The following is a 14,203-nucleotide window of genomic DNA, read 5'->3' as shown; positions in this document are numbered from 1 at the left end:
ATTTTTCTGGGCATTTGGGGGCACAAATCTACCGCAATGTGAACGTTCTAAACCAGCGCGTTCCACAGGATCCCACTAGAAAGCTGATTTAAATGGGCATTTATTTACAGCAATTGAACACTAAATTCCTTCCATTTGGTCTATAAATTAATGTAAATGAGATTTTAAAATCATGTTTTATTGTGAATTATTTGTGAATATTATTTGGACATTTAGGCTATTTAAAAATGTTAATCATTTATTAAGAAATGGATAGATGTTTAGATCTAGTAATTGAAGTCTGAAATTAGCTACAATTAGGTAACTAACTAATTATATGCTTTAATTTCAGGTCATTCAAGTAAGATTATTTTATATTTGTTTCAGAATGCTTCAATCTATGATAACTGAAAATTTCATTCAGTTCTCTTAAATTTTAAGAAAGTTATGGGCTTTTGACTGTTCACGATCACAGCTTTTTTGTTATGTCCATAGAAAATCAATAGGGAACAAGATGCTGATTTCCGAGTATGAAAATGGCCATAACATTTTAAATACTTGAGATATGAAAGTGAATTAGGTGTCAAATTAAACTTATTTTTATGCTTTATCTGATGGGATAAATTACAGACTTGATTTTTAAAATCTCAAAATTTTGTAACATTGCTATACCATGTTGGGGTGACTGCTATCTGGCTCTTCACGATCAAGCTCGAGGTTCATTCGTACCTCTTTGAAACTGTCCCATCATCCAGTGTTACATAATCCTGAAGAGTGACAATGTCTGACATTTCAACGCACTGCAAGGTCCCTTTCCTATAAATTTCCTTCTCGAAACAGATCCTTTTTCCCAGGCATCTCCTATCAGGAGAGTCCACCCAACAGAGCAAAGTTAATGCCATGTTTGTATGAAGCGCCTGCCCAACCCTTCTTTTCCTCTTCCAACGGAATACTTTCATTTCAGGAAATGTTTTTTAAGAGATGTGCAATGTTGGGTGGCTGCAACAGTGGTACTAAATGACAGTTGAGAACAAAATATTAAGTGCTACTTTTGTGGTGACCTTCCTTGTTCAATCATCATCATATTCTTGCATCGAACACAGCAGATGACCAACAACCTAAAATGGATCCTTCCAGAGGACAGCCGACGTGAAATTGCAGAGAGTTTCCGCAACAAATTGTTTTTTTATTTCTTGAAAATTTAGTTTGTCAATGCTGGGGCATAGGTGAATTGGTGAGCATTACTGTTGAAGACATCGGCACCTCAGGTATTCTCCTTACTGTAGCACTTTACAGATATCTGCCTCCTGAACTGTAGCATTTTCTGTTGCATTGAGTGGTAAGTGCTACCAAGTTTGGGTGACTGCTATCTGGCTCTTCCCAATCAAGCATTTGGTGCATTCAGATCTCATCACAAATGTCCCATCATCCCAAAGGGAAATTTGTCACCTGGTATCATAAATGAAGGTTTACTCTACCAATATTTGTTGTTCAGATAAGATGGGAAAAAAGAAGGGATTAAGAATCACTGGTCTTGAGTGATTTGCTTGACCATGTTATGTCTCTGACTTTTATCTGAGAATGTTATGGCCACTCGTGAAATTGGATTTTCATGTCTATAATTGAAGATGTCAAGCGGCTGACCTTGTACATCGTCGCGTTTACCAATGGTCTTTAATTTAAAACACAGTTTAAGAATGGAAGTTGATGAGCAATGTCGGGTGGCTGCAACAATGGTACTAAATTACTTAGATCAAAACATTTTAGTGCTGCTGTTGTGGTGTCCTTACTTGTTGTTCAATTGTCATCATGGCTTGATTTACATGTCCATTAGTAATGAAACTGTGGATTTGATGAGCTGTGCTGTGTGGTCCTATTTTCTAATGCATTAGCCACATCAAATGACCAACAATCAGAAATGTAACCTTTGCGAAGAAAACCAACAGGAATTTCGATATATTCAAACATGTGGAAGTACATACACTTTTGGTAAAAAACGTCCTTTTTTTCTTGAAATGTTTGTTGGTCAATATTGTTCTTGGTGAGCATTTCTTGTTGAAAACTTCCTCACCTCTGTTCTTTAGCCTTACCGTTGCACTTTGCAGACATCTGTCTCCTGAACTGTAGCATTTTCTGTTGCATTGAGTGGTAAGTGCTACCATGTTTGGTTGACTGCTATCTGGCTCTGCACGATCAAGCTCGAGGTTCATTCGTTCCTCTTTGAAACTGTCCCATCATCCAGTGTTACATAATCCTGAAGAGTGACAATGTCTGACATTTCAACGCACTGCAAGGTCCCTTTCCTATAAATTTCCTTCTCGAAACAGATCCTTTTTCCCAGGCATCTCCTATCAGGAGAGTCCACCCAACAGAGCAAAGTTAAAGCCATGTTTGTATGAAGCGCCTGCCCAACCCTTCTTTTCCTTTTCCAACGGAATACTTTCATTTCAGGAAATGTTTTTTAAGAGATGTGCAATGTTGGGTGGCTGCAGCAGTGGTACTAAATGACAGTTGAGAACAAAATATTAAGTGCTACTTTTGTGGTGACCTTCCTTGTTCAATCATCATCATATTCTTGCATCGAACACAGCAGATGACCAACAACCTAAAATGGATCCTTCCAGAGGACAGCCGACGTGAAATTGCAGAGAGTTTCCGCAACAAATTGTTCTTTTATTTCTTGAAAATTTAGTTTGTCAATGCTGGGGCATAGGTGAATTGGTGAGCATTACTGTTGAAGACATCGGCACCTCGGGTATTCCCCTTACTGTAGCACTTTACAGATATCTGCCTCCTGAACTGTAGCATTTTCTGTTGCATTGAGTGGTAAGTGCTACCAAGTTTGGGTGACTGCTATCTGGCCCTTCCCAATCAAGCATTTGGTGCATTCAGATCTCTGTCATCCCATCATCCCAAAGGGAAATTTGTCACCTGGTATCATAAATGAAGGTTTACTCTACCAATATTTGTTGTTCAGATAAGATGGGAAAAAAGAAGGGATTAAGAATCACTGGTCTTGAGTGATTTGCTTGACCATGTTATGTCTCTGACTTTTATCTGAGAATGTTATGGCCACTCGTGAAATTGGATTTTCATGTCTATAATTGAAGATGTCAAGCGGCTGACCTTGTACATCGTCTCGTTTACCAATGGTCTTTAATTTAAAACACAGTTTAAGAATGGAAGTTGATGAGCAATGTCGGGTGGCTGCAACAATGGTACTAAATTACTTAGATCAAAACATTTTAGTGCTGCTGTTGTGGTGTCCTTACTTGTTGTTCAATTGTCATCATAGCTTGATTTACATGTCCATTAGTAATGAAACTGTGGATTTGATGAGCTGTGCTGTGTGGTCCTATTTTCTAATGCATTAGCCACATCAAATGACCAACAATCAGAAATGTAACCTTTGCGATGAAAACCAACAGGAATTTCGATATATTCAAACATGTGGAAGTACATACACTTTTGGTAAAAAACGTCCTTTTTTTCTTGAAATGTTTGTTGGTCAATATTGTTCTTGGTGAGCATTTCTTGTTGAAAACTTCCTCACCTCTGTTCTTTAGCCTTACCGTTGCACTTTGCAGACATCTGTCTCCTGAACTGTAGCATTTTCTGTTGCATTGAGTGGTAAGTGCTACCATGTTTGGGTGACTGCTATCTGGCTCTTCACGATCAAGCTCGAGGTTCATTCGTTCCTCTTTGAAACTGTCCCATCATCCAGTGTTACATAATCCTGAAGAGTGACAATGTCTGACATATCCACGCACTGCAAGGTCCCTTTCCTATAAATTTCCTTCTCGAAACAGATCCTTTTTCCCAGGCATCTCCTATCAGGAGAGTCCACCCAACAGAGCAAAGTTAAAGCCATGTTTGTATGAAGCGCCTGCCCAACCCATCTTTTCCTTTTCCAACGGAATACTTTCATTTCAGGAAATGTTTTTTAAGAGATGTGCAACGTTGGGTGGCTGCAACAGTGGTACTAAATGACAGTTGAGAACAAAATATTAAGTGCTACTTTTGTGGTGACGTTCCTTGTTCAATCATCATCATATTCTTGCATCAAACACAGCAGATGACCAACAACCTAAAATGGATCCTTCCAGAGGACAGCCGACGTGAAATTGCAGAGAGTTTCCGCAACAAATTGTTCTTTTATTTCTTGAAAATTGAGTTTGTCAATGCTGGGGCATAGGTGAATTGGTGAGCATTACTGTTGAAGACATCGGCACCTCGGGTATTCTCCTTACTGTAGCACTTTACAGATATCTGCCTCCTGAACTGTAGCATTTTCTGTTGCATTGAGTGGTAAGTGCTACCAAGTTTGGGTGACTGCTATCTGGCTCTTCCCAATCAAGCATTTGGTGCATTCAGATCTCGTCACAAATGTCCCATCATCCCAAAAGGAAATTTGTCACCTGGTATCATGAGTGATGGTTTACTCTACCAATATTTGTTGTTCAGATAAGATGGGAAAAAAGAAGGGATTGAGAATCACTGGTCTTGATTGATTTGCTTGACCATGTTATGTCTCTGACTTTTATCTGAGAATGTTATGGCCACTCGTGAAATTGGATTTTCATGTCTATAATTGAAGATGTCAAGCGGCTGATCTTGTACGTTTACCAATGGTCTTCTTTAATTTTAAACACAGTTTAAGAATGGAAGTTGACGAGCAATGTTGGGTGGCTGCAACAATGGTACTAAATGACTGTTAGATCAAAACATTGAGTGCTGCTGTTGTGGTGTCCTTACTTGTTGTTCAATTGTCATCATGGCTTGATTTACATGTCCATTAGTAATGAAACTGTGGATTTGATGAGCTGTGCTGTGTGGTCTTATTTTCTAATGCATTAGCCACATCAAATGACCAACAATCAGAAATGTGACCTTTGCGATGAAAACCAACAGGAATTTCGATATATTCAAACATGTGGAAGTACATACACTTTTGGTAAAAAACGTCCTTTTTTTACTTGAAATGTTTGTTGGCCAATATTGTTCTTGATGAGCATTTCTTGTTGAAAACTTCCTCACCTCTGTTCTTTAGCTTTACCGTTGCACTTTGCAGACATCTGTCTCCTGAACTGTAGCATTTTCTGTTGCATTGAGTGGTAAGTGCTACCATGTTTGGGTGACTGCTATCTGGCTCTTCACGATCAAGCTCGAGGTTCATTCGTTCCTCTTTGAAACTGTCCCATCATCCAGTGTTACATAATCCTGAAGAGTGACAATGTCTGACATTTCAACGCACTGCAAGGTCCCTTTCCTATAAATTTCCTTCTCGAAACAGATCCTTTTCCCCAGGCATCTCCTATCAGGAGAGTCCACCCAACAGAGCAAAGTTAAAGCCATGTTTGTATGAAGCGCCTGCCCAACTCTTCTTTTCCTTTTCCAACGGAATACTTTCATTTCAGGAAATGTTTTTTAAGAGATGTGCAATGTTGGGTGGCTGCAACAGTGGTACTAAATGACAGTTGAGAACAAAATATTAAGTGCTACTTTTGTGGTGACCTTCCTTGTTCAATCATCATCATATTCTTGCATCGAACACAGCAGATGACCAACAACCTAAAATGGATCCTTCCAGAGTACAGCCGACGTGAAATTGCAGAGAGTTTCCGCAACAAATTGTTCTTTTATTTCTTGAAAATTTAGTTTGTCAATGCTGGGGCATAGGTGAATTGGTGAGCATTACTGTTGAAGACATCGGCACCTCGGGTATTCTCCTTACTGAAGCACTTTACAGATATCTGCCTCCTGAACTGTAGCATTTTCTGTTGCATTGAGTGGTAAGTGCTACCAAGTTTGGGTGACTGCTATCTGGCTCTTCCCAATCAAGCATTTGGTGCATTCAGATCTCGTCACAAATGTCCCATCATCCCAAAGGGAAATTTGTCACCTGGTATCATAAATGAAGGTTTACTCTACCAATATTTGTTGTTCAGATAAGATGGGAAAAAAGAAGGGATTAAGAATCACTGGTCTTGAGTGATTTGCTTGACCAGGTTATGTCTCTGACTTTTATCTGAGAATGTTATGGCCACTCGTGAAATTGGATTTTCATGACTATAATTGAAGATGTCAAGCGGCTGATCTTGTACGTTTACCAATGGTCTTCTTTAATTTTAAACACAGTTTAAGAATGGAAGTTGACGAGCAATGTTGGGTGGCTGCAACAATGGTACTAAATGACTGTTAGATCAAAACATTGAGTGCTGCTGTTGTGGTGTCCTTACTTGTTGTTCAATTGTCATCATGGCTTGATTTACATGTCCATTAGTAATGAAACTGTGGATTTGATGAGCTGTGCTGTGTGGTCTTATTTTCTAATGCATTAGCCACATCAAATGACCAACAATCAGAAATGTGACCTTTGCGATGAAAACCAAGAGGAATTTCGATATATTCAAACATGTGGAAGTACATACACTTTTGGTAAAAAACGTCCTTTTTTTACTTGAAATGTTTGTTGGCCAATATTGTTCTTGATGAGCATTTCTTGTTGAAAACTTCCTCACCTCTGTTCTTTAGCTTTACCGTTGCACTTTGCAGACATCTGTCTCCTGAACTGTAGCATTTTCTGTTGCATTGAGTGGTAAGTGCTACCATGTTTGGGTGACTGCTATCTGGCTCTTCACGATCAAGCTCGAGGTTCATTCGTTCCTCTTTGAAACTGTCCCATCATCCAGTGTTACATAATCCTGAAGAGTGACAATGTCTGACATTTCAACGCACTGCAAGGTCCCTTTCCTATAAATTTCCTTCTCGAAACAGATCCTTTTTCCCAGGCATCTCCTATCAGGAGAGTCCACCCAACAGAGCAAAGTTAAAGCCATGTTTGTATGAAGCGCCTGCCCAACTCTTCTTTTCCTTTTCCAACGGAACACTTTCATTTCAGGAAATGTTTTTTAAGAGATGTGCAATGTTGGGTGGCTGCAACAGTGGTACTAAATGACAGTTGAGAACAAAATATTAAGTGCTACTTTTGTGGTGACCTTCCTTGTTCAATCATCATCATATTCTTGCATCGAACACAGCAGATGACCAACAACCTAAAATGGATCCTTCCAGAGTACAGCCGACGTGAAATTGCAGAGAGTTTCCGCAACAAATTGTTCTTTTATTTCTTGAAAATTTAGTTTGTCAATGCTGGGGCATAGGTGAATTGGTGAGCATTACTGTTGAAGACATCGGCACCTCGGGTATTCTCCTTACTGTAGCACTTTACAGATATCTGCCTCCTGAACTGTAGCATTTTCTGTTGCATTGAGTGGTAAGTGCTACCAAGTTTGGGTGACTGCTATCTGGCTCTTCCCAATCAAGCATTTGGTGCATTCAGATCTCGTCACAAATGTCCCATCATCCCAAAGGGAAATTTGTCACCTGGTATCATAAATGAAGGTTTACTCTACCAATATTTGTTGTTCAGATAAGATGGGAAAAAAGAAGGGATTAAGAATCACTGGTCTTGAGTGATTTGCTTGACCAGGTTATGTCTCTGACTTTTATCTGAGAATGTTATGGCCACTCGTGAAATTGGATTTTCATGTCTATAATTGAAGATGTCAAGCGGCTGATCTTGTACGTTTACCAATGGTCTTCTTTAATTTTAAACACAGTTTAAGAATGGAAGTTGACGAGCAATGTTGGGTGGCTGCAACAATGGTACTAAATGACTGTTAGATCAAAACATTGAGTGCTGCTGTTGTGGTGTCCTTACTTGTTGTTCAATTGTCATCATGGCTTGATTTACATGTCCATTAGTAATGAAACTGTGGATTTGATGAGCTGTGCTGTGTGGTCTTATTTTCTAATGCATTAGCCACATCAAATGACAAACAATCAGAAATGTGACCTTTGCGATGAAAACCAACAGGAATTTCGATGTATTCAAACATGTGGAAGTACATACACTTTTGGTAAAAAAACGTCCTTTTTTTACTTGAAATGTTTGTTGGCCAATATTGTTCTTGATGAGCATTTCTTGTTGAAAACTTCCTCACCTCTGTTCTTTAGCTTTACCGTTGCACTTTGCAGACATCTGTCTCCTGAACTGTAGCATTTTCTGTTGCATTGAGTGGTAAGTGCTACCATGTTTGGGTGACTGCTATCTGGCTCTTCACGATCAAGCTCGAGGTTCATTCGTACCTCTTTGAAACTGTCCCATCATCCAGTGTTACATAATACTGAAGAATGACATTGTCTGACATATCCATGCACTGCAAGGTCCCTTTCCTATAAATTTCCTTCTCGAAACATCCTTTTTCCCAGGCATCTCCTATCAGGAGAGTCCACCCAGCAGAGCAAAGTTAAGGCCATGTTTGTATGAAGCGCCTGCCCAACCCATCTTTTCCTTTTCCAACGGAATACTTTCATTTCAGGAAATGTTTTTGAATAGATGTGCAATGTTGGGTGGCTGCAACAGTGGTACTAAATGACAGTTGAGAACAAAATATTAAGTGCTACTTTTGTGGTGACCTTCCTTGTTCAATCATCATCATATTCTTGCATCGAACACAGCAGATGACCAACAACCTAAAATGGATCCTTCCAGAGGACAGCCGACGTGAAATAGCAGAGAGTTTCCGCAACAAATTGTTCTTTTATTTCTTGACAATTTAGTTTGTCAATGCTGGGGCATAGGTGAATTGGTGAGCATTACTGTTGAAGACATCGGCACCTCGGGTATTCTCCTTACTGTAGCACTTTACAGGTATCTGCCTCCTGAACTGTAGCATTTTCTGTTGCATTGAGTGGTAAGTGCTACCAAGTTTGGGTGACTGCTATCTGGTTCTTCACAATCAAGCATTTGGTTCATTCAGATCTCATCACAAATGTCCCAACATCTCAAAGGGAAATTTGTCACCTGGTATCATGAATGAAGGTTACCTCTACCAATATTTGTTGCTCAGATAAGATGGAAAAAAGAAGGGATTAAGAATCACTGGTATTGAGTGATTTGCTTGACCATGTTATGTCTTTTATCTGAGAATGTTATGGCCACTCGTGAAATTGGATTTTCATGTCTATAATTGAAGTTGTCATGCGGCTGATATTGTACATCGTTTCGTTTACCAATGGTCTTCTATAATTTTAAACACAGTTTAAGAATGGAAGTTGATGAGCAATGTCAGGTGGCTGCAACAATCGTACTAAATGACTGTTCGATCAAAAAACTAAGTGCTGCTGTTGTGGTGTCCTTACTTGTTGTTCAATTGTCATCATGGCTTGATTTACATGTCCATCTGACTTTTTTTACCAGTTAGTAATGAAACTGGATTTGATGAGCTGTGCTGTGCGGTCTTATTTTCTAATGCATCAGCCAACAGGAACGTAACCTTTGCGACGAAAACCAACAGGAATTTCGATATATTCAAACATGTGGAAGTACATACACTTTTGGAAAAAAACTTCCATTTTTTCTTGAAATGTTTGTTGGTCAATATTGTTCTTGATGAGCATTTCTTGTTGAAAACTTCCTCACCTCTGTTCTTTAGCCTTACTGTTGCACTTTAGACATCTGCCTCCTGAACTGTAGCATTTTCTGTTGCATTGAGTGGTAAGTGCTACCATGTTTGGGTGACTGCTATCTGGCTCTTCACGATCAAGCTCGAGGTTCATTCGTACCTCTTTGAAACTGTCCCATCATCCAGTGTTACATAATCCTGAAGAGTGACAATGTCTGACATTTCAACGCACTGCAAGGTCCCTTTCCTATAAATTTCCTTCTCGAAACAGATCCTTTTTCCCAGGCATCTCCTATCAGGAGAGTCCTCCCAACAGAGCAAAGTTAAAGCCATGTTTGTATGAAGCGCCTGTCCAACCCTTCTTTTCCTTTTCCAATGGAATACTTTCATTTCAGGAAATGTTTTTGAAGAGATGTGCAACGTTGGGTGGCTGCAACAGTGGTACTAAATGACAGTTGAGAACAAAATATTAAGTGCTACTTTTGTGGTGACCTTCCTTGTTTAATCATCATCATATTCTTGCATCGAACACAGCAGATGACCAACAACCTAAAATGGATCCTTCCAGAGGACAGCCAACGTGAAATTGCAGAGAGTTTCCGCAACAAATTGTTCTTTTATTTCTTGACAATTTAGTTTGTCAATGCTGGGGCATAGGTGAATTGGTGAGCATTACTGTTGAAGACATCGGCACCTCGGGTATTCTCCTTACTGTAGCACTTTACAGATATCTGCCTCCTGAACTGTAGCATTTTCTGTTGCATTGAGTGGTAAGTGCTACCAAGTTTGGGTAACTGCTATCTGGCTCTTCACAATCAAGCATTTGGTTCATTCAGATCTCATCACAAATGTCCCATCATCCCAAAGCGAAATTTGTCACCTGGTATCATGAGTGATGGTTTACTCTACCAATATTTGTTGTTCAGATAAGATGGGAAAAAAGAAGGGATTAAGAATCACTGGTCTTGAGTGATTTGCTTGACCATGTTATGTCTCTGACTTTTATCTGAGAATGTTATGGCCACTCGTGAAATTGGATTTTCATGCCTATAATTGAAGATGTCATGCGGCTGACCTTGTACATCGTTTCGTTTACCAATGGTCTTTAATTTAAAACACAGTTTAAGAATGGAAGTTGATGAGCAATGTCGGGTGGCTGCAACAATGGTACTAAATGACTGTTAGATCAAAACATTAAGTGCTGCTGTTGTGGTGTCCTTACTTGTTGTTCAATTGTCATCATGGCTTGATTTTGGCGCACGTACTCAGACCACAGTACGTGCGCCTACAGAACAGTGTCTCGGGCACCATCTTGAGCAGCACAGGGGCTCCACAAGGAACTGTGCTGGCTCCGTTCCTGTTTACCATCTACACAGTGGATCTCCAATATAACACCAACAGCTGCTTTTTGCAGAAGTTTTCGGATGACACAGCTGTTGTCGGCCTCATTAAAGGGGGCAATGAGGAGGAGTATAGAGACATAATAAGTAACTTTGTGGAGTGGAGTGCACACAATAACCTCCATCTTAACACCAAAAAATCCAAGGAGATAGTTGTGGACTTCAGGAGGGGGAGGAGGAGGACTCAAGCAACACCAATCACCATTAAGGGCACTGAGGTGGAGGTGGTCGCTAACCACAGGTACCTTGGGGTGCAGCTTGACAGTGAGCTGAACTGGAAGTGTCATATGGAGGCGGTGTACAGGAAGGGACAAAGCCGACTGTATTTTTTAAGGAGGCTGAGGTCATTTAACATCTGCCAACCCCTACTGTGCAGTGTGTACCATTCAGTGGTGGCCAGTGCTCTGTTTTTTGCTGTGGCCTCTTGGGGAGATGGCGCCCGCATAGCGGACAAAATCAGACTGGACAAGCTAATCAGGAAGGCCGGCTCAGTGGTCGGGGCTGAGCAACGAACGGTCCAGCAGGTGGCAGAGGCCAGAACTCTGAACAAACTGGGTTCAATAATGACCAACCCCACTCACCCACTCCATGCCCTGAAGGTGATCAAGAGCAGCATCTTCAGTCAGAGGCTGATTGCACCAATGTGCAAAACTGAGAGACATAGGAAGTCCTGTTTACCAGCTGCTATAAGGTTATATAATGCGCATAAATAACTGCACTTTTTTTAAATTAATTGTATTTTAACTTGTATTTTAACTTGTATTTTAACTTGTTAAGTATGGAAGCCATTTGAGGAAATGTGTGGTGTTATGTCTGTCTTGAAGCTGTCGTGGCACTGTAATTTCCTGTAAAGGATTATTAAAGGTATAATCAATCAATCAATCAATTTACATGTCCATTAGTAATGAAACTGGATTTGATGAGCTGTGCTGTGTGGTCTTATTTTCTAATGCATTAGCCACATCAATGACCAACAATCAGAAACGTAACCTTCACGACGAAAACCAACAGGAATTTCGATATATTCAAACATGTGGAAGTACATACACTTTTGGTAAAAAACGTCCTTTTTTTCTTGAAATGTTTGTTGGTCAATATTGTTCTTGATGAGCATTTCTTGTTGAAAATTCCTCACCTCTGTTCTTTAGCCTTACCGTAGCACTTTACAGACATCTGCCTCCTGAACTGTAGCATTTTCTGTTGCATTGAGTGGTAAGTGCTACCATGTTTGGGTGACTGCTATCTGGCTCTTCACGATCAAGCTCGAGGTTCACTCGTCCCTCTTTGAAACTGTCCCATCATCCAGTGTTACATAATCCTGAAGAGTGACATTGTCTGACATTTCCACGCACTGCAAGGTCCCTTTCCTATAAATTTCCTTCTCGAAACAGATCCTTTTCCCAGGCATCTCCTATCAGGAGAGTCCACCCAACAGAGCAAAGTTAAAGCCATGTTTGTATGAAGCGCCTGCCCAACCCATCTTTTCCTTTTCCAACGGAATACTTTCATTTCAGGAAATGTTTTTGAAGAGATGTGCAACGTTGGGTGGCTGCAACAGTGGTACTAAATGACAGTTGAGAACAAAATATTAAGTGCTACTTTTGTGGTGACCTTACTTGTTCAATCATCATCACTTGGTTTGGTCAACGTGTTCCGCTGAGTTTTATTTGGCTTGTGCAAGTTTCCTTATGCAGCATTCATTATTTTCGAGTCTTTGTGACTTTGAATGAAATATGTTTGCCAAATCTATTGAAGCTACCAACTGTTGCACACTTTTTGGTGTTTTGCAAGACTTGTGGTGCATTAGCTGAGATAAACACCCGAGGCCAATGACCTTGCAGGCTGCATGGATACAAAAGGAATGATTGTCACCTATTCAGAGGGAAAGTAAGAGATGCAAATTGCCAAACTGCTGTAGGTTCCAGGAGGGACAATATATTCTTGCATCGAACACAGCAGATGACCAACTACCTAAAATGGATACTTCCAGAGGACAGCTGACGTGAAATTTCAAGACTTCAAACATGGGCAAGTGCAGAGAGTTTCCGCAACAAATTGTTCTTTTATTTCTTGAAAATTTAGTTTGTCAATGCTGGGGCATAGGTGAATTGGTGAGCATTACTGTTGAAGACATCGGCACCTCGGGTATTCTCCTTACTATAGCACTTTACAGATATCTGCCTCCTGAACTGTAGCATTTTCTGTTGCATCGAGTGGTAAGTGCTACCAAGTTTGGATAACTGCTATCTGGCTCTTCACAATCAAGCATTTGGTTCATTCAGATCTCATCACAAATGTCCCATAATCCCAAAGGGAAATTTGTCACCTGGTATCATGAATGAATGTTTACTCTACCAATATTTGTTGTTCAGATAAGATGGAAAAAAGAAGGGATTAAGAATCACTGGTCTTGAGTGATTTGATGGACCATGTTATGTCTCTGACTTTTATCTGAGAATAGACTAAGTGGGACCCATTGGGTCCCAGCATCACACAGGAGAGCTGGTCATCCAACGCAATATTCCACCTCTCCACCAATTCTAATATTGGTGGCCAGTTGGGAGGGGGGGGGGGGCTTTCTGGAGCGCTAGTATAATAATAATAATAATAATAATAATAATAATAATAATAATAATAATAATAATAATAATAATAATAATAATAATCAATTTTATTTTTGGTCGCTTTTCAGACATCTCAAGGACACCTTACAGAGATTAACAGGAATAAAAACATATAATCAGAATAAAATAAATAATAAAGACATCACAGAAACACAAATTAAAAACAGAATTCAGTCCAAAAACAAAAAATCAAAAACACAATGTGAAGAGAGAGCAGCGGCAGTTAAAGCGCGCCAACGTCCACTCTCCCTTCACGACAGCCATCTTGGACTTGGACTTGAACAGGATTACCTTACAGACAGAAAATCATCCAGTTTCCAAAATCATCCAGAAGGCACAATGTCCAGTCCCCAACCCCAAGTTCACCCAAAGTCAGGCCTATTGAGGCCACTGCAATTGCCTCTACGGAGGCCCGATGTTCCTGGCCGTTCTCTCCGGGTGGTCTTGCCCCGGCGTCAGGAGAGTCCTCTCAGCGGCTGGGCTACCTGGAACGGCTGCTTCCTAGCTGTAGACCGCGGCATCCGAAGCCGACAAGGCCGTGCCGGTTTGGAGCTCCCAGGATCCCGATGTTGAAATCGGCGCCGCCCGCTCCGCTCCGCAGACCCGCAGCCCGGAGGTGTTGAATACGGCGGTCACAGCTCACCAGAGCTCCAGCGCGTCGATCCAGTGCGGCGGCTCAGGCAAGGCATCGCCCGCTCCGCTCCGCGATAGCGCTCCAGCGCTGTACCGC

This window comes from Amblyraja radiata, chromosome 1, assembly GCF_010909765.2.
Source record: "Amblyraja radiata isolate CabotCenter1 chromosome 1, sAmbRad1.1.pri, whole genome shotgun sequence".
Classification (NCBI taxonomy): domain Eukaryota; kingdom Metazoa; phylum Chordata; class Chondrichthyes; order Rajiformes; family Rajidae; genus Amblyraja; species Amblyraja radiata.
Note: the sequence above shows the minus strand (reverse complement) of the source record.